The sequence below is a fragment of the Polistes dominula genome, unplaced genomic scaffold, assembly GCF_049000335.1.
Source record: "Polistes dominula isolate Pdom_NZ unplaced genomic scaffold, Pdom_raw_medaka contig_79, whole genome shotgun sequence".
In the NCBI taxonomy this organism is placed as follows: domain Eukaryota; kingdom Metazoa; phylum Arthropoda; class Insecta; order Hymenoptera; family Vespidae; genus Polistes; species Polistes dominula.
The window spans coordinates 4487541-4513193 of record NW_028300916.1 but is presented as its reverse complement, the minus strand read 5'-3'; the positions used below and the strand labels follow the sequence as shown (position 1 = coordinate 4513193).

The window sequence follows — 25653 nt, the reverse complement described above, 5'->3', positions numbered from 1 at the left end:
AAAACATTGCAATGTTTGAAATAGGACAAGGACAGAAAGAAAGAAGTCGTACTCGTACTCAAAGGGTATCTCTCGTTAATTATGAAAATGAATTAGTAAATATCGAATTTCGAGTATGACTTTTGTCCATCGTACTCTTCCAAAATTTCTTTTTCATTAAATTTCACTACTTTCTCTCTCACCCTTTCTTCGTTGTTCACTCACTCTTCAATCTTTCTCTTTTTCTCTGTCTCTTTTCTGTCGGAAGAAGACTTTTTAGATACAATCGTTCTTTTCTGTTCGGACTTTGTTGTTCATTGATAGGAAAAAAAAAAAAAAAAAAAAAAAAAAATAAAAATAAATTAAAAAAAAAAAAAAATTGAAGAAATCAAGAAATAAAGAAAGAAATGAAAGATACAATGAAACGTTCGTTAGGATGGAATTCGTTTGGTTGTGAAAAGAGAAAGAAATAGATAGTATGTGTGTGTATATGTGCGTGTGGGAGAGAAATAGATAGTATGTGTATGTATGTAAGAGAGAGAGAGAGAGAGAGAGAGAGAAGGAAAGAGATAGAAAGATTCAACAATGTACTATCCTTGGCAATTTCTTCTTTTCTCTTATTGCATCCGGGTTCCGTAAAGGGTAAAAAAAAAAAAAAAGAAAAGTAAAAAAAATAAAAAGGGCAAGAAAAAGAAAAGGGGGGAAAAAAGCGCGGAAACTTGTACTGTAGGTTACAAGACGCGAAGTACCACTGAAATTGGCAAGCACCAAGGAGTAGTTTTGCTTCGGATGTCTAATCGATTAGAACTCTTCCTTCCCTAGCCACCCCCCCTCCCCTCCCTCCCTCCCTCCCTCTTCTACTTCCCCTATACTCCTTTTTCCATTCCAATTCAAGAACTCCTTACGGACGAATCTTCTAACTTTTTTCCCCCTCCCTGTTCGTTCGTTTGCTTCGCGATGCAACCGAATCACCGATAGATCCCTCTAACTATCATCCTCCAACTTTTTCTTTACGAAAAAAGAGAGTAATAGAGAAATAGAGAAGAAGAGAGAAATAGAGTATCGAAAATACTTTTAATCTGAATGAATAAAGTATATATATATATATATGTGTGTATTACGTATTTATATTACAATACGTAGATACTTGTCAAAATTACGTTGTATCGAATTTTGAATATAGAAAATTAATCCATATTTTTGTTATTATTAACAAATTTAACATATTTATGATATTTTTGATAATAGAAATATTTTATTTTATTTTTTATATCAATTTTTTTTTTTTTTTATATATAAAATGTTTGACACATATAATTAAAAATATTTTTTATTTATATATTATTATATATATATATATATATATATATATAAAATAATATATAATTAAATATTATAATATTTTATTATATAAAAAAAATTAAAAAAAAAAAAAAATAAAAATTATATCCAAGTTTACACAAAAATGACATATTTTCAACGAATGTTTATTGGAAAAACTTACAGGTCCTGTTAAACGGTGTTCTATCAAAAATTTCGTAGAAATTTCACGACTACATGCACACAAACACACAAACAAACACACTAACACAAAAACACACCTTTTCGAAACCATTTTAGATAAATTATCGTCAAAGTTCTTCTTACTATCATCCGTTATACGATAGCATAGAGGAATAGTCAGAAGAGTGTTCCTTATGATATCATCATCGTTTTCTCCCTATACTTTTACCAGTATGTATCTCTTAATTTATGAATTTTCCTAGGGATGTGTTTTTTTTTTGGGTGGAAAGTTGAAAAGAGGTTATCACTGTTCTCTTAACCTGTTCCCTAGCTCTCCTCCTTCCCCACCTTTCCGTAAGTCGACCGTAAACTTTCATAAAAGTCCTTTTCGCCTACGTTCGCTTGTTCCAAATTGCAACGGTTGCATCGGACGCCCTTGCTCGTTTCTCTCCCTTACGGGTATTTCAATTGAGAATGTGTTACGCAAAATGTAATCCCAGACAGAGAGAGAGAGAGAGAGAGAGAAAGAGAAAGAGAGAGAGAGAGAGAGAGAGAGAGAGAAGGAGATACTTCGTAAGAGGGCACAGCTTGAACGATAAAATATCGGAAATGGTTAAAGTTAATTAACTTTCTTATCTACATTATCGGAAGGGGAAAAACATTACGAGAACTATCGAATGGTTTTAAATAACGAATAAGTATAATAATAATAATAATAATAATAATCCATATTTTATTAATTATTTCATATTTATCGATTATACGTTATGTTTGCAATATTTTGTCATTTTTTTTTCTTTTTTGTTTAATTAATAATGTCATTTAAATTTTACGTAAGTTAGCATTTACAAATGTTATTATCCTATTATTTTCGTATTATTATTATTATTATTATATGCAATATTTTAGTAATTTTTTGTCTGTTCAATTTATAATGTCATTTAAATTGACGTAAGTTAGTATTTACAAATGTTATTATAATTATTATTAAATAGAATGAATTAATATTGTTTTATTCATATGACACAATTGTCTTTTATAAATAATCTTCAAGGACTCTATCCTTTTGTATTATACACTTGTAATATAGTTTTCAATGTGATAACAGTGATAATAATTGATGAATTATTGATAAATGATTTATATGATCTTTTTATTTTTTTTTTGTTTTTTTATTCCAGTTGTGTATATTCAGCTTTGAGTAATTTATCATCATCGTCATTGTTTTGTAAATACTTTTGACACCTGGTTTAATAATTATTGCATTTTCATTCTACAACGTTGAGGAAAACCATTTCCATGCTCTCGTGACCGTGAAATCGTACAATGGTTATATACAATACTAGTTCTACGTATTTACTAACTATAGCACTTAAGTATTATTAGAGTCGTGACACAGACAACAGACTTGGTTAGACTTATTTTTCTTGAATATTTTATTCGTTTATAGTCGTTACCTGATACTATTCGAGATCATATGTCTCTCATTTTATACACAATTTTGATTATATAAAATTCGAGGTTCATTTGAATTCTAAATTGAAAAAAAGAAAAATACAAAATCGACTTAAACGAATGAAAATTATTCTTGTTAATATTCTAATGGTTTATTTTTTGAATTATTTATTGACAGATAAAGCAGATCAAGTGTCTTTCATTTTGTATACAATTTTTATATGATATTCATTTTTATTTATTTTTTTTTTAGAAATTCGATGCTCGTTCGATAGCTAAATTGAAAAAAAAAATCGAAAATAATTATTTTTAATTATAATATAACAATTAATATATAGTATCATTAATTTATAGTATATTAGTATTATATAATTATAATTTTATATTTATAATTATAATATATAGTATATAACTAATATATAGTGTAATTTTTTTATACTATATGTGTATATATATATATTATACTTTAAATATTAATATAATATTTATAATATAATAAAATAAATTTTAAATAATTTCTAATATAATATATATATATATATATATATATATAGATATAAAATTTGTTAAAATATTCGAAAGATTATTTTTTAATTATTAATTGATAGATATTTGTCATGCCCATATAACTGTAATTTAATGTATTATTGTTATTAGAGGTAAAAAAAAAAAAAAAATAATAAACTATTAGGATACATCTTCATTGAAGAAAAAAGACAGAACCCATATAGTAACCATAATTGAGATAGATTATCACAAACCATAAGAAGAAGAAACTTCTTGTTAGATCGTCGTTTCCCATTAAAGAAATATACAACGGAAAGAAATGGTAGAAGTAACATAAATTGCTATATATATATATATATATAAATCTAAAAAAGAATACTGTTATTTCTCTGTGGATATTATTTCTCGGATTTTGTTAAATCCTCTTTTCAAAATCATCAAAAAAAGTACATTTTTTACGAAGTAACATTCGTAAATTTCGACAAAAATATTACTTGTTTTTAAGCGTTCCCTTATATAGATATTATACTAATTACATGTGCTCTATAATCATTAGATAGATAATAATTTCTGTTTCAAGTTTTACTGGTATTCTTTATCTCTTTTTGTTTTCGTATTTAAAATGTTAATGAATAATTGTTTTTCTGTTTTTTCTTTTTTCCTTGGGGGAAAAAAACAAAATAAAAAAACAAAACAAAAATAATTTTATAAATAAAAAATTATATAAATTATAAAATATATAAATATATATATATATATATATATATATATATATATATATATATATATATATATATATATATATATATAAATTATAAATAAAAATTAATTATACAAATAATTTCATTTATTAAATATATAAATGTAATCAAATATAATAATTAAAATATAATAATAACTTCAAACCTTACGATAGGGAAAATTGAAATATAATTATTATATAATTTTTAAAAACTATAAATAATAATATAAATATCAAAAATAATAAATAAATAAATATAAATCTAATAAAATATAATAATTATTTCAAATCAATAAAACACTAACAGATGTGGAAAATATTTCTCTTACTATAAGAAATTCAAAATAATTATTATATAATTTTAGAAAACTATAAATAACAATAGGAATAACAAAAAAAAAATATCTGATTCTATCGTTAGATATTATTTTGTTATTTTTTCTTTTCTCGAATATATGTTTCGTGTTCAGTTATTACCATAAGTATTTGAAGTATAAGTATAGTTAGATTGCAACACTGACTGAAGACGAACCACGGACGTTCGGTTTTCTCATAAAGGCCATTGAAAGTATTCGCTCTTCTCCTACTTCTTCCTTCACATTCTCCTTCCTCTTCGTGGTTGCAGGTCGCAGACAGGTAGTAGTAGTAGTAGTAGTAGTATAGGTAGGTAGGTAGGTTGGTAGGTAGGTAGGTAGGTAGTGGGTAGAAATACTCACGGTATGCTTGCTCGTTCGGCCTTCGTTGACTTTCAGTTCTTACCTGAACGCCGTCAGGTGTACTCGGTTATTTTTTCTCCTCCTCGTTTTCTAGTCGTTTAAAAAAAAAAAAAAAAACATTTCTTCGATCGATTATAAACTAATTCAAACTAAAACAAACATAATAATAATAATAATAATAATAATAATAATAATAATAGTAATGGTGATATTAATAATTCGTGTAGTTTTATCATAGATTGAAAAAAAAAAAACGTTTTATTTAATAATAATTCTGAGTGATTTTAATTACAGGTTTGTTTGATTCTTATTATTTGATATTTTATTTTATTTATTCTGTGTTTGTGTGTAAAAGTATGTGTTTCGTCGTATATATAAACAACAACCCAATTTGGATTTATCAATATGACTTCGAAAAGGTCGGTGAGTTTATATTTTTGTTGTATTTTCGTTGGTTCGTTGTTGTTTTTCTATTTCTTTCTATTTTTCTATCCTATCCTTCCCTCACCATCATCATCATCATCATCATCATCATCATCATCACCTTCTTCTCTCTCTCTCACTTTTTTTTCTTTTTATTTATATTTTATTTTTAAACATATATATCACGGATCACGAAGCAAAAGCCAGCTGGCGATGCTGTATTAAATTATAAAGAGAGAAAGAGAGAGAGAGAGAGAGAGAGAGAGAAAGATAAAGAGAGAGATAAAGAGAGAAAGAGAGCTTTGTCGCAAATTTCATCTCCGTGACAGGACGGGAAAACACGCGGATAGAAAACGTACGCTTATAGGATTAACCGCATGAAACATACTGGCGATCGTTTCGACATTACTTACGCGAAAAGTTACACACACCAGGACCACCACCACCACCATTCCAGTACCTGGCATATCCGATTATTAATAGCCATCGAAAAATCGCGAGTTCTGTTCACTATAAAGAAAAAAAAAAAAAAAAGAGGAGGCAAATAAAGTAAAAAATAAAAATTATATCCAACGCAAAGATTCGGACGTATGTATTTTTTATTTTTTTTTTTTAATTTTTGTTTCGTTACGTTTCATTTTGTTTTTTTTTTTATTATTTTTTTGTACTTTCCATTCTTCTAATAATTTTTTTTTCTTTTTTTGTTTTTTTTTTTTTTTCGTTTACTTTACCGTAGATTTTTTTGTTGATATATCGTTTTTTTTTTTTTTTTGAAAATTTATTTACATAGTAAAGATTATTATGGTTCTTCATCGGTTCTAACTGCTGTTCGAATAGATTTTTTTTCTTTGAATGCATTTCTTTTTTTTTTGGTTTTTGTTTGGGAAAAGAAGAATAGAAAATTCGATTCAAAGATTACTTACTTTTTTGAAATAACTTTTGTCTCTTCTTTTTTACTCTCTTTTTAGTTTATATATATATACATATATGTTTTTTTTTCTTTCTATTGATTTTCCTAATCCATCTTTACAAAATCTCAATTTCATAGCAGAGATTACGTTTTCATTCGAACGTTCTGAATAATTTTATTTTTCAATTGCATTTTTGAAAAGTAGAACAACAAATTTGATCATGAAATTTTTACTTTTTAAAATATTAACTCTTTTTTTTGTTTCAATTTAGTCAATGAATTCTTTTTCTATATTTTTAGATATTTTTAATGTAACATTATTAATGAACTCATTTTCCATATTTTTATATTTATTTTTAATCACATCCATTTTTGAAAAAATTCGATTATACAATTCTTACTTGTTAAAATATTATTTTGTTTTTTTTGTTTCCTTTTAACCAATGAATTCGTTTTTTTATATTTTTAGATATTTTTAATGTAACATTTTTAATGAATTCATTTTCCATATTTTTATATTTATATTTAATCACATCCATTTTTGAAAAATTCGATTATACAATTCTTACTTGTTAAAATATTAAGTTTTTTTTGTTTCCTTTTAATCAATGAATTCGTTTTTTTATATTTTTAGATATTTTTAATGTAACATTTTTAATGAATTAATTGTCCATATTTTTATATTTATATTTAATCACATCCATTTTTGAACAAATTCGATTATACAATTCTTACTTGTTAAAATATTATTTTTTTTTTTGTTTCCTTTTAACCAATGAATTCGTTTTTTTATATTTTTAGATATTTTTAATGTACCTTTTTTTTGAAAATTTGTTTAATTCAATCGTGAAGATTTCGTTTTATCGATTTATACAAATTGTTTAAAAAAATATATATATATATATATATATATATTATACGAATTTATTCTCGAGTGTATTTTTAAGAGAGACGAATTTAAAAAAGAATGTCTTTATTCGTTCCATTGGTCATCGTTTTTACGATTTTACCGTTCTCTGACTGCTACTTGTCGTTTCTTATTCCCTTTCCCTTCCTTCCCTCACCTTGTAACCATAAACGGGTCGTCCGTTTCAATTATTCGATGACTACTAAGCTTCTCGAACCAAATAGGATATCTTGTTTCCTCCTTTGCTTCAGGTTCATTTTTTTCTTCTTCCTTCTTCTACTTCTTCTCTCTTCTTCTTCTTTTTCTTTTTTTTTATATAGTCTTCATTTAAAAGAGATTTAAATAAACTGTCTTTCCTCTTGAGTCTGAATTATTTAAAAATTCTTACGATCAAGCAAATACGAAAATAAAAATGTGACGAGACGTTTGTGTATTTGTATAATTGATTTTAATTGATGTTTCCTTTTCATTCATGTTCAGTTCTCTTAAAAAAAAAAAAAAAAAAAAACAAATTAAAAAGAAAATAAAAACACGTTTTAACGGTATGTGTTTTTTTCTGTCTTTTTTTTTTTTTTTGAAATAATAAAATAATTTTTTAATTCATTCATCAAATTCGTTCGTATTAAATTCCATTCATTAATTCTATTTTTTTTTCTTCTTAAGATTCATAGAATACATAATTTTATGTTTTTTTTTTTATACATATATATATATTTTTTTTTCATGACCGTACAAGAAAAAAATATTATTAATATAATATTTAATATTTTTATATATTTTTTATTTATTACTATTATTATTATTATTATTTAATTATATTATTAATTAGGGCATATTTTTGTTATTGAAATAACCAAAATTTTTTATTCGTGGACAGCTTTTTTTTTTCTCTACGATTGTTTCAAAAATGTTATCTTTATCTCGACGTAGATAAAAATAATAAAAAACAAAAAAAAAATAGGAAAAAGTAAGACAAATTAAATGAAAACGAATGAATTTTTTGATATTTTTCAAGTAAAATCAAATTATCTTTCTCTTCGTATATATCTCTCGTTAATTTGTTTTTCATTTCTTAATTTGTGTTTGTTTCAAGATGCTGATTGCGTTTCTTTCTTAACTTTGGTAATATATAAATAAGTTTCTTAATGTTATAAAAACGTCATGAGACAGACAAATAAACTGTTTATCCTATAATCCAATATTTTGTGTAAAAAAGTAACATCAGTTTATTTTGTCCACATCTCTCATTTAATTCGTTTTTTCAACGAGTAGGTAGGAAAATATACTTCTCATCTTTTTGAAAAAAATAAAAAAAATGAGATTGGGATGATAGTTCATAAAAGAAAAGGGGGATGACTACTACTACTACTACTACTACTACTACTACTACTACTTTAAACGAGTGATGACATCTTGCCGCGGGTTGTCACTTTGAAGTTTAACTTATTAAACTAATTTAACGACAATTTTCGCGGATTTATATCCCGTAAGTCAGGTGGATTTTCTACGGAATTATTTCAACTAGTTTACTCGTAGATGATGTTCTTTTGAACTTTCAAATTGACTAACTTGCAAATATATTTACTAATATTTGGTAAAAAATAAAAAAAAACAAAACAGATTTCTTTTTTTATAAAATCGTAGATAAATTATGCGAAATATTTCAAATCGATGAACAAATATCAGTTTTATTTTCGAATCCAATTAAATCTTATAAACACAAATGTAAACTTATATATATATATAATTTAATTTATACATTATATAATTATATATAAATAAATATTAAAATTATATATTATTTTAAAAAAAATTATATATTCTATTATATTATAAAAATAAAAAAATTATATACTATTTTATATAATAATATATTATATATTATATTATATATATATAAATTATATATTATATTAAATTATATAAAATATATATATTATAAATTATATATATTATATTATAATACTATATTAATAATTATTATTAATTTATATTTGTATTTATTTATATAATATTAATTTATATTATATTTATATAATATTATTATTAAATTAATATATAATTTAAAGTGTGGTAAATTTATATATATATATATACATATATATATATATATATATATATGCATATATTTTCGCAAAGAAACTATACACACAATACTTACATAAATACTCGGACACGATTACTGAAATCACTTTCTCTCATCTGACATTTTAATATGTAAAAACGAAAGTGACTGTGTTACGTGTGTGTATGTGTGTGCTAGTAAATATCGATTGGCAAGCGACTATATTCTAAAAGCATTAGTTACGACTAAATCCTTGACTAACAATATTAGTAAACTTATCATCATCATTATTATTATTCGTTTATATTCTTTAGAAAAAGATTCCAACATTTTTAACCTTTTCGTATGATTGTGAGAAGTGATAAATGGAAAGGATATATTTTTTTTTTAATTTTTTTTTTTTTATTACCATTCTCACGAAAATTAATTAAAATTTTTAATAACGTACCGTGTACTCTCTTGAAATATTTTATTTTATTTTATTATAATAAAATTCATTGATATCGGAGATTTAAATTTATAGTTTTGAATTAGATTTCACTGAGTTCAGACTGTGTGATTTTCAGCATTAATTCAAAACGGAAATGCACAGTTGACACATAATTTCACGTATTATTCAATATTTTTATCTTACTGCTTGGTTTTATATTAAAATCAAGAATTTTTATTTTCTTCTTTTTTTTTTTTTTTTCTTATTTCAAAGTTACATTTACGAATATATAATTTTACTCCTTTTTTTTATTTTTATTCTTTCTATTTTGTGTATTTATTCTTATTCGCGATGTTATTTGTACAAAGTAAAAATAATATTCATATCTTTTGCGATATTTCATTTTTACGAAGTAGAATGAAGGACACAGGGGAGTATCGAAATCTCATTTTCGAAAATACGATACGTGATTGGACAACGTTGCTATCCCCTAGAGAGATAACATTTCATTATCAGTTTATTACGTTGCTGAAATTAGGGATCGAAACTTTACGATTCCGAAGTTTCTTTTTTCTTTTTCTTTTTCTTTTTTTTTTTTGTTTACTTTAACGCGAAGATTTTGTTTCGAAAAGGAAAGAAAGATAAAAGAGAGAAGAATCTTTAGTTGAATTGATCTTTTTTTTTTCTTTCTTTTTTTATTTCTACCTTTTCTTTTCCATTTTACGATTTCTTCTTTTCGATTGGAACACCTTTTATCCTTTTCACGATTAATCGTTCAGATCACGAGAAGGGAAATTGGAAAATCGTAAAAAATTTACGACGATGAATAATACACGCGATACTATTCTACCTATTTTTAAATTTCCTCAACAACAACAACAACAAAATAAAAGTTTATTTATTATTAATGACAAATCTCATTCTAACTTTACTTTAACGAAAGTAAATCGATTTGTAGTTGCTTCTTATTTTGATAATTGTTTTTTAATTTCTTGTTGTTTTTTTTTGTTTTTTTTAGATTGATAAAAGGAAGAGTTAATTTTGTTTTGTTTTATTTTTTTTTGTTATTTTATATAACACATAAAATTATTTTATCACTGATTGTTAGTTATGTAATTAGATTTAAATGTTACGAGTCATAGTACTCGAGTAAGTGTATATGGTTTATGTAATAACGTGCATGCACGTGATTACGATATCTATTGTTATATAGGTATATATGTATATGTATACATATAGGTGTATTGGTAAGCTATTATCATTGAACTATCCTGTCATTGTGATATTCATATTGTCGATATTGAGGAGGAGAAATAGACAAATCGATCGATGGTCGTTAAAAAGTTTATGGGATTGTTCGTTTAAAGGGTCGTCTAAGTAGTTCCTGTTATAGATGTAATTGTAGTATTTGCGTGTTTGTTGGTACGATCGATTATACTTCAAGATTTCTTTATATATGTAAAGAAGTATGTCTATTAATACTTATAATTTTATTCTCTATTTTTATTAATTTGCATTTTCCTTTAAATATTCCATTCATTAAAAGTTTGAGTAGTTGTGTATATTTGAAAATTGTATGTGTTTTACCTTTTTTTTTTAAGTATTTTATTTTCGTAATTTGAAGTTTTTTTTTTTATTAATATTTTGAATTTTATTTATATAAAATTATATAAAATATATATATAATATAATATAATTATTATTATAAATAATATTATATTAATTTAATATAATTATATATAAAATTATTATATATAATTTATATAAAATATAAATAAAATTAATATATATTTTGTATTTTATATATATATATATAAATAAATTTATATTTTTAATATATAAATAAAATTTATATTTTATATAATTTTATATATAATATTTATATTCCAAAATGAAATTAATATTAATTTTGTATTACTAATAAATTAATTCTATTTATAATATAAGAATTATTATTTTGCATATTTTTCGTTAGAAATTTGACTCTATTTTTTTTACGTCATTTTAATTAAATCCTTCCAATCAAAAATTCTTCTTGTTAAATTTATTAAATACATCATCAAAAAAAAAAACTTAATTAGTATTTTTATTAGCTTTGTTAAAATTAGTGTTTTAATTAATCGATTAAGTGTATTTAAAGTTGATTATAATTATTATTGAATACATATTTCTTTCTTTTCAGATTTACGTTTTTAATTAAATAATTATTGGATTAATCTGATTCGAAAATCTTTGTTAGATATAATAAATCTGATATACGTGAAACATGATATACATTGATATAATGATACCGAAACGTAGGGTATTACGTTAACAACAAATTCTCACATTTTGGCTTAACGTTAAAATCATATTTCACTGGGGGCGTTACTTGATTATATATATATATATATATATATACGTATATATTGGGATATATATATGTCTATGTAGAGATGTATATATATATATATCTTTTTCGTTATTCGTTTGGACCAGTTCTAACTAAGAGGAATATACAATATCGATCTCGTTTTAAATGACAGACGAATCAATCCACATGCAAAACGAATTATTGAACGTTACGTTCAACGTTCATTTGTCACCAATCACATTGATGCCACGATATTTACGTGTGTGAGATATAAAATATTAAAAAAAAAAAAAAAAAAAATAGTTCTGTGTGTGAAATTATAAATTTCTATTTAATTAATCATTTTATTTTGTTCTTTTTTTAGTTCTGAACTTTAAATACATTTTTAGAATTCACACTAAGTTTTTCATTATTTTATGTATTATATTTGTTTTTCAAAATTTTTCCTGTTGACAATCAAAACTCATCACATTTCTTTTTAATTAATCATTTTATTTCTGAACTTTCAATACTTTTTTAGAATTCACACAAAGTTTTTCATTATTTTATTTATTATATTTATTTTCCAAAATTTTTCCTGTTGACAATCAAAACTCATCACATTTCTATTTAATTAATCATTTTATTTCTGAACTTTCAATACTTTTTTAGAATTCACACAAAGTTTTTCATTCTTTTATTTATTATATTTGTTTTTCAAAAAATTGTTCGTATATTAACAATCAAAACTCATCACTGATATAAAAATAAATTGAATAATTAATCAAGAATTTGTATTACTATTGAAAATTGTATTAACAACAAATGTAGCGTAAGATATTACAGTTATTTAATAATAAGTTATTATTATTACAACAAGTTGCTATTTCAAAATTATTTAACAAAGATCAACTGCCAATTATATTCTTCATCAACATACTCGTTTCAGTGATTTTTCATTTTCCATCGTATTAATAATACCTTAACAAGTTTATATTACGTTGTACGATATTATTACGAATCTAATGAAAAATTTATTTCAATGACCATTGTCTCATTTGAATTAGAATAATAAACAAAACAAATAAAATACAAATAAGTATACTCGAGTGGCAGAAATGAAATGTCAGCGATTGAGAGACACACGATCATTTCTCATGTGACAAAAATTTCACGTGTCTCTTGTGTAACACGTAGTTGACCATAATCATCATGATAGGACAACTCCCCATTGATTTAACGTTGAAACAAAATACGCTTACATGTTACCAAAAAATCTCCCATCCTATTTCCCCACGTCAACTTGGTGTAATATCTATGAGTTAGATGTTCTCTAGCGAACAGCAATAAAATTACAAAATTGACATATGCCAATTCTGGTTGCATGTATCTCTGACTATGTATCAATCCTACACCCTGATTTTGTCAAATGTTAAATGTTACCACAAAATCCCTTGTTGTTTTTTTTTCTGTATTTTTTTAACTACATGTCATAAATAAATAATTGACCATTTATTTTGTATGTATATTAAACTTGTTCACATGCGATTTATATAAATAACAACAACAACAACAATAACCAAAAAGAAGTATCGACGATTTGCTGATATTTGGCTCGTTTTTATTCATTCACGATTTTGAGAAATGGAAAATAAAAAAAAAAAATAAAAACAAAATAACAAATACAAGGTCGGTGGATATCGACCATAAAACCACAAGTCAGATCAAACTTTAGTATTTTTTAGAACGGAAATAAATCTTTCCTGGTAGAATCGCGACTCATTTCTCAAGACCAAACTGCAATTGCAATTGCAGTTGCAGTTGGAAATGTTGGATGATACTTTTTTTTCTCTCCACCATCAGCCACTCATCCCCTCGGTCGGTGTTTTCCCTTATCTCTTCTTTCTCTATTTCTCTTAAGGAATAGAAGAGGGGGTGTAGGGGTGTGGGGATGTGGGTGGGGACCAGTTTGCATGAAAGGGTCGGTTTACGGATGTGGGATAAAATGAGGCCGAACGAAGTTTTTCCTTTGAAAACGACTCCGAGTTTCACTGCGGAGTGAGTTTTCGTCGTGACGAAATTTTTGGCAGTCGTCCAAAATAACAAAAAAAAAAAAAAAAAAAATAAAAGGAAAGAAAAAAAAAGGATTCCCTTTTCCTCCTGTCCGTGTCCTTTTCTTTCCCTTTCTCTTCTGTTTCTACGTTTCTCATACTCCCACCCCTTCATCCCCGTAGGATGCCAACCGTGCGGATTTTTATCCGCATAGTGCGGTCCGCTTCCCGTCCGCGTTTCGTTGTTTGTTCCACCATTCGAGGATCCTTCTTCCTTTTTTTCTTTTTTCTTTTTTTAAATTTTTTTTTTCCTGAGAATCTCGGCAACGGTAACTGTAACCGCAATGTTAGAGAGAAAGAAACTATTTTTGTTTTTCTTCCCTTCCCCCATACCCTAAACTGTCCTTGTTTTTTTTTTCTATTTTTTTTTTTTTTTTTACTACGAAGGAAGGATGATTGCAAGAGTTGTTGTTTTTTGGGTGGATCATTTAAATTGGGCAACTTGGGTAGTGGTAGTTGGTGTAGCCTTTCGAGATACGCGAATTTTTTTCTACAGCTCGGTTAATTAAAGGGTTGTTTCGCGACTTTTATTATTATATGAAATAAATAAAGAAAATATAATAATAAAAAATAAAATGTATATATATAGAACAAGAGTTAAGCAAGTATTTTTAAGCAGAAGTATTGCCAGCCCTCTCATTGCTATGGTTTTCATAAAGTAGATTTAATATATGAAATAAATAAAAAAAATATAATTATAAAAATAAAAAATAAATAAAATGTACAACAAGAGAAGAACAAGTATTTTTAAGCAGAAGTATTGTCAACCCTCATTGCTATGGTGTTCATAAAGAGGACTTTTTTTCTCTTATTTAATTTCTTTTTATTTATTTCTTTTCTTTTTTTTTTGTTATAACGAATCGATGTTTGTTAAAAAAAAAAAAAAAAGAAATTGGTTTGCATTATTAATCTGTTAAAATAAACAGGACGAGTTTAACCAGTCGATTTCACTTCAGTAAATTTATTTGATTAGTTCGTTTTATTTTATTTTATTTCTTTTTTTTTTCGTTTTTGGTTGGAATAAAATTAAAAGAAAAACGTTATACGTTACTAACGTTTATTTTTGTTTTGTTTTGTTTTTTTTTTTTACATTGGATACTATTCATTAATTTATCAATAATTTCTCCGTTGGTATCTATTTGTACAATTTTATTTTTACATGTAAATAAATCTCATACGTGTGTTCTATCCGGTGTTTCACTGTGATCGAGATTTTACAGTTAACAGGATAAATCGTTGAGTGGCGAATCGATTTTACAGTAATCGATGTATGTATTCCCCATAGAATATTTTACTTTTTATTTTGTCAATTTTTGATTTTTTTTATTTTTTTTTTTTACTTTTCTTTCTTTTTTTATTTCACTGAATGATTTAGGAAAATTCATCGTCATATTTTATCAATTGAATATTTGATTTTTATTAGAATTTTGATTGTTTATTGTTTACTTAAATGTTACAATTTTTTTTTTTTTTTTTTTTTTTTAAGACAATTTTATTGAAATTTTTGTTTTATCAACTATGGGATAAACATAGTGATTGTTAGATGAACTAATGATAAATAATACGTTACATCGGGAACAAATTATTATAGTGATACGAAATGTTTGAATTTACTGCCTCTCAATTGAAATTTATAATTAATGATCAATCATGAATTTGAATGATTATTCTATTGGCAAGTATTCGATAAAATATAATTGTAGTTAAATGAATGAATGATAATTGCAAGTAACCAAATTAACAATGATAGTTTATGTTAATGTCAACGTATTGTTAATAAATACCTTATCAGGTAAATAGCTTATTTAGGAAAATTTACATAAATCAATATACATGTACTTGTTACTTGTTGGGAACGAATCATGCTATATGTATTCTGCGAATTGTATATTTATTTTATTAATCTTTACGTTAGATAGATATATATTAAATTATTTTAACTAAAAGCAATATATATATATATATATATATATATATATATATATATATATATATATATATATATCTATGTATAGTTGTTACTAACTTTCCATAAATGTCAGGTATAAGTACTTTCTCAACGTTTAATACTTCGAACGAAAAAGAGAAAACTATTTTAAATAAAGATAATTATAATTAAATAAATATATATATATAAATATGAAATGGAAAAAGAGAAATTTTCGGAAAACATGTAAAAATATCTAATATAATATTTAATGTGAAAATAAATTAAAAAAAAAAAAATAAATAAAATAGAAGAAAACAAATGGAACAACAAGAGAAGAGTATTAAATAAAAAAATTATTTTAAATAAAGATAATTATAATTAAATAAATATATATAAATATAAATATGAAAAATAGATAGAGAAATTTTCTACAAACACGTAAAGGTATCCTAACGTAATATTTAATATAAAACAAAAAAAAAAACAAAAAATTAAAAAATAGAAGAAAAGAAAAATAGAACAAAACAAAAGAGTAGTAGTAAGTAAAATATCATTTGAAATAAAGATAATTATAATTAAATAAATATATGTATAAAAAATATAAAAAGAAATTTTCTGAAAACACGTAAAGGTACTACCGTAACGTAATATTTGATGTAAAACCAACAAAAAAAAAAATAAAAAAAAAAAAAAAAAAAGAGAGAAGAGATAGCAAGAGTAGGAATTCGATTTCGTATCGACAAATCGTTATTAATGTTCTTCTTTTTCAAGCTTTTCTAATACATGTACTATACGGAAACTAAAATAGAGAGAAAGAGAAATAGAAATAGAAATTGAACGAGCTTGTTGGAAAAGGCGAGAACGATAGCAGTGATAGCGGAAGCTCGCGTATTCTGGCGAATGGCCAAGGTCGATCAGACTCGAATGCCTGCAGCACAGTCTCCGATGGTTGCTTCTATCTACACACACACACACATACATACATACATATATACATAATATATTTCTATATGTATGTATATACATTACGTATCAACGTTAGAGGCAATTTATTTAACAGACTTTTCTTTCTAATCCCAGATCCGCGAACGAAACGAACACTGGTAAACTGGTGTATCGGTAAAATGGAGAAGGAAGTGGTGTTTTCTTCTAGAACTTCACGATCGGTTAGGTCAGACACACCAACCTATCCTACGTGATCGGTTTTCACTAGTGGGATTATTTTCAAATGTAAAATTAGAGTTTGATTGTGAAATAATCGTTTTATTTTTTTACTCTAGTGTACTACGGTAGTTTTCTTTTTTGGGTTTTTTAATTTATTTAGATAATGTATTCTTTTTATTTTCTTGAAATTTATTTTTAAACACGAGGTATATAATTATAATATATTTTTAATTTATTTTTTGATAGTATTATATATTCCTTATTTTCTTTTTTTTTTAATTTATTTTTAAACACAGTGGATATAATAAAATATTAAAAAATAATTTTTATTTGATTATTATTAAAATATTTATATATATATATATATATATTTAATTTATAAAGTAGTTATCTTTAAGAAAATTTATTAAATTTTTAATTTGTTCTACTTTCATATATACAAATTTGTAAATTGTAGTATTTTATATATATAATTAATATAATATAAATTATATATATTTTATATAATTTAATAATAATAATAATAATAATACTAAGTATATATCGAACAAAATAAATTACTCAATATAAATGATTAATATTATACAGATTTAAAATGTCAATAACGTTTTATATAAATTTTATATAATTTTAGCACGTTGCAAAAGAATAATATTAATTTCTTTCTATCTTCTTTTTTTGCTGAGATTATATTTTCTACTAATTAGGAAATTTATCTTTTTTTTTTTTTTTTTTCTGAATAAAATTCTTCGATGAGATTAGATTTATGAGTATAAAAAAAATTTCACAAATGATCAAATGAATCATTGATCGTGCATAATCCATCCATGATAGTAAACCTAAGTAGGTCGTGTTTCACACCACTATGATTAATCGTCAATTTATCTCATCATCATCATCCACATATACAACAATCTTTCACACTTTCTCTTCTCATTTCGATTTTCCCCATGATCTAAAACCATACGTTTAAAAACTCATCGTAGAAATGAATCCCACCTTTTGTAGAAGATATCATCCTATGTTACAAGCAGCTTTCTCGTCACGATTTTGCTATGGTAGTTATCATTTACGAATCGAGAACCAATCCCTCGTACTTCCCCACCTCCCTCTCACCCACTCTCCCCTCTCGTCCTTCCACCCACACACGTATTCACCGAACGAACAGTAATCGGATTTTCGAATCGATGTTATTCGAAGCTGCTGGTTTGGGACCTGTGGAAAACGCATTCTTTTGCTTCGCTGATCTCCAAGAGAATCGAGTTGTGTGAACGATTTAACCGGTTTTATATCACTCTCCTCTTCTTCCACCTCCTCCTCCTCCTCCTCCTCCTTCTCCTCCTCCTCCTACTCCTTTTATACCCGATCACAAAACTCAGGGCTTCGAATGTTCCAAGGACAAATGCGAGAACGTCCCTTGAGCTATAAATATGAACAAAATAAAAATGTAAACCGGATTAAATAATATTCGAAAAATTATTTCTTTTCATTTGTTGATAATATCTGTTAACTAACTTTATTATGTTTTATTTATTATATATAAAAAAAATTTAATATGATATGTAAAAAAGGGAACTATGGAACAAAGCAACAAAATAATCTTGTAAAAGGTAACAGATTTTTATCTAACATTAATTGATATGTAAAAGAACTATAAAGGTAATAAGGGATAAATATATATATATATAAAATTTGATATAAATTTATTTATATTATATATATATATATATATATATATATACAAAATTTTAATATAAATATATTAGTGTAAATTACAATAACTCTATTAACTTTATATAACTAAATATATAGAACAAAAAAGACAACAAAAAAGGTAATTAGAAAGAAATAAATATAATATATAAAATTTAATATAAATTTTATTATATTTAGTATATATTATATAATTTAATATTAATTAAATTTGATAATATATAATAGAAATATTAAATATAAATATATTAATATAAATTACAATAAAACTATGAACTTTATATAACTAAATAATACATATAACTACATAATACAATAACTATTAACTATATACAACTAGATCTATAGAACCAAAAAAAAAACCAACCAACAAATAACGAATGAACAAATTAAACGAATCAAAAAAAGAAAAAAAAAACAAAACAAAGAAATAAGAGAGAAAGAAAAAGGTCAACAGTTAGAATTCGAGAATTCGATCTTCTCTCGATGAGCAACGAGTAAACGTTGACCTTTTGATGACACACTTTCCCATTGACAAGAAGAACCTACCTATATTCTCATGTGTACCCACGATGACCTCCCAGTCTCGTTCTCTCTCTCTCTCTCTCTCTTTCACTCTGTCTGTATCTCTTTCTTACTTATTCTTTCTTTCTTTCCTCAAGAAGGAAGAAAAAGAAGAAGAAGAAGAAGAGTGGGATGATGACATAGTACTTGTGTGCCAAGTTGCATCCTGTACTCCCTTTCGTGCAATGGCTATGCATATGCATGCATGTGTATTAAATGCATCGACGAGTTGAAACCTTGTACACAAAAGCGAGACTCGCAAAGTATTTTACTTCTTTGATACTTCATTGGGAAGATTTTTAAATGTAGAGTTTCTCTTCGTGAAAATATCATTACGAAATGTACTCTTTAAGGAAGTTAAATACATGTACTATATACTCATAGGAGTATTTAATATATGGTGATAATACCACTTATAAGTTTTTTTTTCTTTTCATTTTCTTTTCTTTTCTTCCTTTTTACGTAACTCAGATGTGTAAATGATGATAGTGAATTACTAATTTTCAATCGAAAGTTTTTAAAAAAATATATTTCACTCGTTTCTTATTCCTTAAGTGCCTGAATACCTATTTTACCTAAGATATTTTGTAGAAACAGAATAATTGATAATTAATAATAATAATAAATAATATAATTAAAAAATGTTAATAATATTGTAATATTAATAATAATGTTAAAAAATGTATTATTATTAATTATAAATTATTCTGTTTCTATACAAAATATCTTAGGTAAAAGTATATTATTAAATTAATAATGAATAAATAAATAATAATTATATAGGTCAAAGTTATATTATTAAATTAATAATTAATAAATTTTAATATTATTAACCAAATTTTAATAATAAATTATATTTAATAGTTAATGTTTTTGTTTATGAATATAATTTACTTGATTAATATAAATATTAAATTATTTTACATAAATATAAGTAAACACGTATATGTTTTAGTATATATGTAACAGTATACCAAAAGAATATATAAAAATAATATAAAATCATTTAGAATCAAAATTAAATATAGAAAGTCATAAAAGAAAATGACCCTTTTTCCCTTTTCATTTTTTACATCGATTGTCATAGTCACGTTCTTTCATAATCCTTGAAGTATTTACAAATATTTTTCTATTCATTCTTTTTTTCTTTTTTTTTTTTCTAATCGAAATTCTAAAAGCTACACATGTATTCAAATGGAATATAGTAGTAGTAGTAGTAGTAGTAGTGAATTTTTACTGTTGTGTAGGTCGTTAGCATATTGCCAGGTATGCAGAGTTCTTTTCCTTTTTTTTTTTTTTGTTTTTTTTTTTTTAACTCAAAAGAACTGACCCGAGTGCTCGTGAATTCGTTGTTGGATTTTGTAAGAACGTGAGTTTTTGGGATTGGTAAAGATGTACTAGTGTAGTAGTATAGTAATCGTTATTGGTAGTAGTATAGAACGTTCGAAGTTTCTCTTTTCAGCAACTAATTCCATTTCGAAGGCATTCCAAGCGGCGCTAATCGAATCCGATCCACCGCTCGGCTTTCGGTCCTTTTGTTATCTTCCCTACATTTTCATTCTCTCCTTCTTTCACGATAAAACCCAGTCACCCTTGTAACTATACATATATCTTTATATATACCTTTATATATAAAGATATATGTATATGTATTCATAAGTACATAGTATACTCAATTTCGCGTTGATGTCATTAACGTCAAACGATTGCACTTTTCCTTTTTTTTTTTTTTCTTTTTGTTCTCTAACACATTTCATACTTTCTTATGATGATTATTTTTTTTATAAAGAGATATTGTGTAAATTATAAAAATGACCTTTTATAGAGAACATGGATTATTAAAATGAAATGTTATATGAAAAAAAAAAAGGATCATTAGTTTTTTTTTGTCATCATAATTGTATAGAAAAGAAAGAAAGAAAGAAAATTCTAATCTTACGTAGAATTGGCCATCATTTGGACAGAATATTTCCTCATTATAATAAGAATTATGATTCGCGAGTTTATTATATATATATATACCGTGTCGGTGACAAGAGTAGTGAGAAATGCAAATTATCTTTAAACATCATCATCATCATCATCATTATCATCATCATCATCTCGATTGAGAATACGAGAGTGAAAGTTTGAAATATCGTGACTGTTCGTTGTGATGGCAATAATATCATTTTATTTGTTTTCTTAATAATTCATTTTCATTCCTCTTATTCTTATTTTTTTTTTTTTTCATTTAAGATAAGTTAAGATATTACTTAATCGGTTGACTAAAACGATGAAAACGAAATAAACAAGAAAGTTGCGCTAGAATATCCGTGAACGAGCGATTTCATGAAAAACTACTTCATGAAGAGGAAGAAGAGGAAGAAGAAGAAGAAGAAGAAGAAGAAGGAGGAGTAAAAGAAGAATAATATAAATGCCTACGAGTTGTTAGGTAGAAATAGGTTGTTGCCGTTATCTTCGTTGGCAAGGCATGAAATTAAGTTAAGCAGCACCTCAGACTGTTGAGAAATTAGGGAATCATTGTGAGTTCCTACCCCTCCCCCCCTTCCCTCATCTTTAAGTTAGGTAATATACTTCAAAGAAAAATTACACGTTAAATATTTGCCAAGAGTGAAATTATTTCGTTCAATTTTTTTTTTTCCCCACCTTTTTTTTTTTTTTTATTTAGAATTGATTCGATATATTTTCTATTTCATAAAATGATTCGTAAAATATATTTTATTATTTTATGAGTAGGGAAAAAGGAAAAAAGAAAAAGAAACAAAATCTAGAAATGATCGTGTTATTTTTATTATATATAATAAATATTTATATAAATTTTAATATTAATTTATATTATTATTATTATTGTTATTATTTAATTTTAATTATTAGGTATATCTTATAAATATAACATATAAATTTTAATATTAAATATTTATATTAATAAATTATTATATTTTCAAATTTATTATATATAATGAACTATAGAATAAATAATAATATAATATTAATTTAAATTAATATTATTATTTAATTGTATTTATTAATATTATTTTATATATATATATATATATATATATATATATATATATATATATATATAAAATAAATTGTAATATTAAATATATAAATATCTATATTAATAAATATAATAAATATTATTATTATTTGTTGTATATAGAGTTTTTGGTATATATATTATATATTATATATTATATTATATATTATAATTTTTAATATTAATTTATATTAATATTATTATTTAATTTTAATTATTATATTATTTTATATATTTATCTTATAAATATAAAATAAATTGTAATATTAAATATATAAATATCTATATTAATAAATATAATATATAATATTATTATTATTTATTTATTATATATAGTTTAGTATATATTATATATTATATTTTAGCATTTATTATATATAATTGCAAACTTTATTAAAATAAAAATATAATTGTACAATTTAATTAGAAAAAAAAACTCTTATCAATTTTGTTCGAATTTAATACGTTTGAAAGTTAAAAAACAAAAATTTAACAAATAAATACAAAATAAATTACAAAATGAAAAATTAAGCAAAGCTATACGTGAAAATATCTAAACAATATACATATATAATAATATATAATAAATATAATAATATACATGATAAATTTATTATATAAATAATAATAGATTGTAGATAATTTTATGAGCGTTAGCTTTGATTTTCTTTCTTATGTTTTTTATTTTTTTTTATTTATTTTTTTTTTGTTTTTTACGTAAAAGTAGAGGAAAGTAACGATCGTACAAGAAAACGACGACAAGGATAGGAGGAAGAAGCCTTAATTCGATTCCAAAATGGTCGTTAACGTCGCGACCGACTTCATTCGACGAAATTTATTGCACCTCTATCATCCCCTTCCTTGTCCTCGCACACCCCCTCCCCGTGCCACTATTTTCTCCCTCTTCTTCTCTTCTTCTTCGCGTTAGGAACTTTCTATACGAAGATAAAAGCAAAGTTTCTCTCGTATGTCTCAAAGGAATCCGCGTGAAGAAGAAGAGGAGTTTTCTGGCTTGTGTCGTCTACTTAACTGCACGCATAAATCTTTGCGTATAATATCAACGTACAATTCGCGAAAAAAAAAAAAATAACCGTCGAAAGAATAACACTTTATAAAACTGCTTTCCTTTCTTTTTTTTTTTTTTTTTACTATGAAGAGAAAGAGAGAGAGACAGAGAGAGAGAGAGAGAGAGATTAATAAACGTTCATACCAAAAGTTTTCTCTCATCGATTTTCAAGTTTAAAAAAAGTGACATCGTATTTTTAAGTTAGAGTCAAATCTTTTTCTTTTTTTTTTCTTTCTTACGCAATAGTTGTTAGTTTAGTTTTAGAAATAATAAAACGAAGGGAAAGAAAAAAAAATGGAACTTGTACCATGAAAAACAAAATGCATCGTCTAACGAGCATCGTTGATTTTTGTTTCGCGTGTTAACCAATCGTGTTCGGCGGCACCTAGAAAAGGTCTTTCACCTCGGTTCTAACCATCCCTTAAATGTCACGTGGCTAATTACTTGGCACCCGTTAGATTATCGTCTTTTGTATGAGGGTGTGTTTCTAAGTTAAATGTCTTTTATGGTTGGTAAACGTAAGATATCTTATTATACTTTCATAATTTCTCTTCATCAATTTGATTCTTGACCCATTGGTTATATATATAGAAATTTAGTGATATATTGTTGGTATCTAATCAAATTCGAAATTACTCAACTAATTTTTTTATTTTATTTATTATTTAAAACGTATTTGTTATTTTAAAGTTATGTAGATGGGTATTGTAAGTTTTCAATAGATGGCTGTGTATTACAATTCAATTATTTTAATTTATGTACGACATAATCTTACTTTTTCTATTTTTTTTTTCGTGCAATATTATTTTATGTATTCCATTGTAATTGTGGTATTATTTTGTGTGTTATAGTTTACTAAATAATTTTGAAATTATAATTAATTAATATTTTATAACTAGACCATAGCAACGCGTGACCGTAGCATCCTAGTATATATATAATTTTAATAATATAATATTTTTATATAATTATATATATTAAAATTATTATATTATTATATTATTATAATATTTTTTTTATATAATATATATAATTATATAATATATAATAATATCATAATATTTATATATATATATATATATATATATAATAAATATTATAATATTATATTATATATAATATTTATTATTATAATAATTATTATTATATATTGTATATTAAAATTTTTATAATAATAATATACAATGTATAATATATATATATATATATTTGTGGGTAATAAAAAATATATTTTTTCTTTAAATCTTTTAAAACAATTTCCCCTCTTATAAATTCTACGGATAAGCAAGTATGCAAGTGAAAGAATAAAACGTAAAGAGTAGTAGTAGTAGTAGTGGTAGTAGTAAAAGAAGAAGTAGAAGTAGAAGTAGAAGTAAAAGTAGTTGTAGAAGTCATATCCATCATGTTCGCTAATATTTGATTTTCGGAGATTATGTTTGTGGCTGCAATAATACTGATCGAAGTTAAACGTAGAAAGGAGAAGCACATAAGAGAGTAAACCTGACGTCTTTCGTCTTTTCGATTGTGTGTTTGTGGCTAGCTTTTACTATTAAACTACTACTACTACTACTACTACTATTACTACAAAAGGTTAACCTCTCGTTGACAGAACTTTCCCAATGATTCTTTATTTTTCTTTTTCCTCTCATATTTATTTAAACTACGAAATTCTACTTTCTTATATTCCAACTATTTTTTTTATTTTTGTTCAATGGTAAATCAATGGATAATCTAATATCTTCAATTATAATTTATTATACTTTTAAAGGTGTAATGTGTAAGGTACAGTTAGGTAAAGGTATAATGTAAGATTAATTTAAATTAATTTCACAATATAATTTTATTTATATTTATTCTAATTATATTCATATTATTGTAATTAATATTTAGATTAATTTAAATTATATATAAATATGTAGTGTTTAATTTTGTTATTTTATATATTATAGTTTAATATATTTTTATTATATTTAATTTTATTATATTTAATATTATATTTAATTTTATTATATTTAATATTAGATTTATATTTTATATATATTTATTATTATATTATTATAAATATATTATTATACATATTTATTATTTTATTT

General features: G+C 24.3%; 1 protein-coding gene across 1 annotated transcript in view; it reads left to right on the top strand.

Annotated features, from left to right (window-relative positions):
- The window catches only part of Pgant9 (polypeptide N-acetylgalactosaminyltransferase 9), a 211527-nt gene that overhangs the window by 57972 nt on the left and 127902 nt on the right, over positions 1 to 25653 (top strand). The window lies entirely within an intron of this gene.